We start from the raw sequence: 5,837 nt of genomic DNA, 5'->3' as shown, positions 1-5,837 counted from the left end.
AAAAAAAAAAAAGATACAAACCAGCTAGGAATGGTGTCACTTGCCTGTAATCACAGCACTCAGGAGGCTGAAGCAGGAGAATCTCAAATTTGAGCAAAATAGACCTTGTCTCAAAACTAAAAAAGACTGGGGATATAGCTTAGTGAGAGAGCACCCACCAGTTTCAACTCCCAGTACCAAAAAATAAAAATTGTAACCTTGTAACCAATAGATAACTATAATAGTTTCCCCATTTTCTGTCTTTTTTTGTGAATGTGTATCTTTTCACATTTTATTCATGTTCCATATAGTTTTATATCTAGCTTTCTTCCTATCACCTTCCCTTCTTTCCACACTATTAAATACATATATGACAAGTAATATTTTAATGGCTACATAGCCCCTGTGTGGATGGGCTAATAATCTAATAAATACTCTCTTGCTGGCGTAACAAATTTCTGCAGAACTCAATGTCTGAAACAGCAGACATCAACTACTTAATCTGTGGTCAAAAAATTTTTTTCTTTTTTTCCAGTTCCTGGGATCAAACTCAGGGCCTTGCACTTGCCAGACAGGCACTGTGCTGCTGAGCTACATCCCCAGCTGTGTTCAATTTTTCATAATTGTTTCATAAATGTTTTTGTATAAATGGCCTCATCAGGATGCAAATATGTTACTTATTTGATACTATCTCTTCAGTCTCTTCTGATCTCTAGATTCGCTTTTCTATTTTCTCTTTATTTTTTGTATTTTATTATTAGTGCATGTTTATAGTACATACTTATATGCCTTGTGTGGAGCTGGTGCCTGTGTAGAATACATCTTCATTCCTTTTCATCCCTTCCCTTTTTCCTTCTCCTTCCATCTCTTGATCACCTTCCCATTTGAGAAAGATCTCTCTCTCTACTTCTTGTTTTCTATCTTTTATTTTGCTCTTTATTTATACTCTAGATCTCTCATATAAGAGAATCCAGAGCCAGGGATTTAGCTCAGTGGTGCCACCACCTGCCTCACAAGCACAAGGATCCGAATTCTATCCCAGTACCAGAGAGAGAGAAAGAGATCATACAGTATTTAAGCTCGGGTGTCATTTATTTCACTTAGCATTATGGTCTCAAGGTCCATCCATTTTTCTACAATTGACTCAAGATTCCTTCTTTATGGCACAGTAGTACTCAATTGTGTGTAGATACCACTTTATCCATTTATCTATTGATAGACATATAGGCTGCTTCTGAGATTTAGCTATTATGAATTGTACTGCTATAAAAATGGCTATGCCTATATCATTGTAATATGATGTCTTTAACTTTTTCAGAAAGAAGGGGAATAGCTGGATCAAATGGAGTTTCTAGATTTAGTTTTTGTTTTTGTTTTTTTCTTGTACTGGGAATCTAACTTAAGGCCCTCATGCTAGTCAGGCAGGCGCTATGCCACTTGAACTACATCCCTGGCCCTCTAGATTTAGTTTTTTGAGGAATATCTATGCTGATTTTCATAGTGCTTGCACTAGTTTACATCCCCACCAACAATGGAAAAGGGTTCCTCACCACGCCCTAACCTCACCAGCATTTGTTATTAGTTGATTAGTTGATGGTAGACACTCTCTCTGGAGTCTATGTAGTTGAGACTGACCTGGAACTCACTGTGTACCCCAGGCTGGTCTTGAACTCACAGCCATCCTCCTGCTTCAGCCTCCCGAGTGCTGGGATTACAGGTGTGTGCCACCATGCCCCGCAACATTTAGTTCTTTGATCCATTCTGGTTTTAGTTTGGTACACAGTGAGAGATATGCATCTTGGATTCAATCTTCTGCGTGTGGATAGTTTTCCCAACACCATTTATTGAAGAAGCCATCTTTCCTCCTGTTTATGTTTTTAGCCCATATGTAAAAAAATCAAATAGTTGAATATGCTTGGGGTTATTTCTGTATCCTTTATTCTGTTCCATTGATCCACATGTCTGTTTTTGTACCAGTACCATGCTGTTTTTATCACAGTAGCTTTGTGATACTACTTCAAGTTTGAGACTGTGATGCCTCCCACTTTGTTCTTGTTACCCAGGATTGCTTTTGCTATTCTGGGTCTCTTCTGGTTCCATATGAATTTTAGGGTTGTTTTCTCCAGTTCTGTGAAGAGTGATGTTGATATCAATTTTGGGAGTATGGCTATTTTGATTATACTGGTTCTACATGTCTAGGAATGGAGGATAGCTTTCATTTCTGATGTCCTGTTTGATTTCCTTTTTCAGAGTGCTATCGTTTTAATTGTAGAGGTCTTTTGCCTCCTTAATTAGGTTAATTCCCAAGTACAGTGGTACATAGGTTCAGAACTTAACTGCTTCTGGTTGTGAACTGAATTAGACAGGAATAAATTCAATGGTCAGGTTCAATATTGACCTTAACAGGAAATTTGATTCAGTTCATCTCCAACTCGGTTTGGACTAGAATTGTGGAAATTATTAAGTTTGTGGACTGAGGTACCACTGTATTTAATCTTTTTGGTGCTACTGTGAATAATATTTTTTCTCAGTTTCTTTCTCAGTGAGTTTGTTATTTTTGTTTTTGTTTTTGTTTTTTTTTTTATTTTTTGAGACAGGGTCTCACTATGGTGAGACTGACCTGGAACTCACTATGTAGCCCAGGCTGGTCTCAAACTTCCAGTTATCCTCCTGCCTCATCCTCCCAAGTGCTGGGATTACAGGTGTGCGCCAGAATGCCCGGCCTGGGTTTGTTATTTTTGTAAAGGAATGCTATTGATTTTTGTGTATTGATTTTGTATCACGCTACATACCAATTTGGTTATTAATTCTGAGTCTTTAGGTAGAATTTTTTGGATCATCTATGTAGAGGGTCATGTCATCTGCACACACATGTATTAATGTATTATATAGTATTGCTAATACATAACAACACAAATTTCAGATAATCATTCAAACATAAGTCCTGAAACCTGAGAAGTGCTAGCAGGAAACAGGAGAATTTTAAATAGTCTCTGAATGAAAAAGGCTTTTCAAAGCCATAAAAGGAGACTGAAGCCAGGTATGGTGGAGCATCCCTGTAATCCCAGCATTCTGGCAGGCAGGGGCAGAAACACTGCAAGTTTGAACCCCACTCGGGCAATTTAGGCCCTACTGATACTCCCATCTCAAAAAGGACAAGGGCCGGGGATTTAGCTCAGTGGTGCCACCACCTGCCTCACAGGCGCAATGTCCTGAGTTCGATCCCCAGTACCAAGAAAAAGGGCTAGAGATGTAGTTCAGTAAAAATGCTCTGGGTTTAATTCCCAGTATTGGGGTGTGTGTGTGTGTGTGTGTGTGTGCATGATGATGTAACTGTACAAAAATAGAAAATGCATACAAAAAAATAATGGAGGAGGAAGAGGAAGAAAAGAAATTATAAAATAAAAATACAGGCATGGCGGTACCTTTTTATAATCCCAGTGTAGAGAAAGAGGGGAGACAGACAGGCAAAAAATGAGACAAAGGCCTCAGGAAACTTTCTGGCAAAGCCTGACTAGGACACGTTAAACCTTTGCTGAGAGGAGCAATTAGGAGAGAGCTGACAAACAGCACAGCTCTGCCAGGTGCCCCAGCTAAAGAGTTAGTTGCCCCTCCTCATGTCTAGTAAAGTACAAAGGAGACAAAATGGGGATGGAGCTACATAACAAAAATCTCTCAAGTCTGTAAGATTTATACTCACCGCTAAACACACACACGTATTCCCACTATATTAGCACACTAGTGCTTAATCGCTAATTCGCCTTTTTGTACAAATCCATAAATTCTAAAGATAAGGCTCAGACAGGGCAAAGAGAACCAAATGAAGCTAGCTTTGGAGTTTATAAGTAAGGAGTAGGAAACAGTGCCTGAGTTAAGGGTCTTGGGCCTTGTGATCCACCTATGGCAGCCCAGGGAACCAATCAGATTACAAGAAATTCCAGGTAGGAGGAAGGGCCCTGGCACCCAATAAAGGCAACTGGGAGCAAGGGGCCCAGGTCCTGCATCTTTCCACAGCCCCCTGCCCTGATTTGGGTAGCTATCTCTTCCTTTTTTCCCCTTTCCAGTAAAGTACCCAATACAATATCTTCCTTTCCTTTAACTTTGTATCTTTAGCCCTTTAGCGGGTACGGACTTTACAATCTCAGTCAACAGCTCAGATGGGGAGAGCAGCAGTGCACATCCCCGGCCTTGAAACCAGACGTCTGGGAGACTGAGACAGGAGAATTGCAAATTGCCGGCCTAGGCAGTTTAGGAAGACCCTTTCTCAAAATAAAAAGTAAAAAAGAAGGGGCCTAGAGATGTAGCCTATTGCAAAAGTTCTAGGTTCCATCCACAGTACCAAAATAAGAGAGAGAAGCAGGCCAACAGGCAGACAGAGAGACAGACACTGTGGAGTCCAGAGGCCCGGGTGCTCAGCATAATAACTGCCGTGCCTGCCTCTAAGCCTCCTCTCTTCTCTGTGATGAGGAGTTTCCTCAGGCCTGATGGAAAATCTAATGAGAATGAATGCAAAGCAATCAGCCCTCTCTCTCTGAATGTTGCCATGGAGACTGTGTGTGTGTGGCTCCCGGGGGACAGGGTGGGAGTGGCACAGGCAGTGTTCAGTCATGCTCGTGGCCCAGAGCTTCGCTTTAAAATGTTAGGAAGCCAGGCATGGTGGCACCTGTCGTCTCTGTACCATGTGCAATGCATCCAGGAGATAAAGTCCAGGGCCTTGTGTACAGCGGGTGGCCAAGAACTGCAAGTGTACACCCTGTGGTTAAAAAAAAAAAAGCAGCTGCATTTATTGGTTAACAGGGAAGACGTGCCAACGAAAAGGTGCTACGAATGGAAAAAGTGGTGCTGGGACTGCAAGGGAATATGAAGAATGAAGACAAATTAGGCTTTTGAATTTTAAAAGATTTTCACTCTGCTCCGGGTGCCTCTCATTGGCTTGCTTTCTAGATAGGAGAGACAGAAATGACTGACAGGATGTGGGTCATCCCAGGGGCGCCTTAGTAGGCATGACTCTCCCAGAATCCACTGTTTTCCCTTATATACAAGACAACGTGGTCCCTGAACTTTTAGTGAAGTTCAATTTCCGGGGTCTCCGTTTCTGCTTCTCTTAGTACAATGGAAGGAGTGGCGGCCCTGGAGTGCTGCCCAGATTCAGGTGAACGGAGGGGAAGGGCCCCCAGCCTCAACTGTGCTACCTGTACTAGTCCCAGCTACTCGGGAGGCTGAGGAAGGAGGATGTGGCTGAGCCCAGGAGTTTGAGGCCAGCCAGGACAAGGTGGAGACCCTGTCTCAAAAGACAAACAACTCATTAGGTGCAGGACTCCTTCTACTCTAGGAGAGAGACCTTCCTCGAAGGCCAACTGACTTGGTCACAAGTGTGGCATGTCCTCTAGGGTAAGTCTTACCCTAAGGCAGCACAGGCAAGCCAAGGCTCCGCATTTCCAGATAGCCTCCCCTAACCACCTGTTTCTGGTATCCCCAAGTCCATCCTTACAGAGTTATACTTTGGGTAGAGATATCTTAACTTTTTTGTTTTCTGAGACAAGGTCTCCCTGTGTAGTTTAAGCTGGCTTGGCCTCAAACTCATGGCAATCCTCCTCACCAGAAACAAACATCAAAGGTGAATACAACATTCTAAATCTAAAAATATGCAAAAAATAGTTAATATAAATCAAATAAACACATATGAGTGTGTCTTGTGCAAATAAGAACCAACTGGTTGAAATGACACCTGCCTGAGCAAGGACCGGGACAGTGAGTCCATTAAAAAAATGCACCGGCCAGGGATTTAGCTGAGTGGTTCTGCTGCCTGCCTTGGAAGCTCAGGGACCTGAGTTTGATCCCCCGTACCAAAAAAAAAA

The sequence above is a fragment of the Fukomys damarensis genome, unplaced genomic scaffold (assembly GCF_012274545.1).
Source record: "Fukomys damarensis isolate Sample0158 unplaced genomic scaffold, DMR_v1.0_HiC HiC_scaffold_13, whole genome shotgun sequence".
NCBI classification, from domain to species: Eukaryota; Metazoa; Chordata; class Mammalia; order Rodentia; family Bathyergidae; genus Fukomys; species Fukomys damarensis.
Note: the sequence above shows the minus strand (reverse complement) of the source record.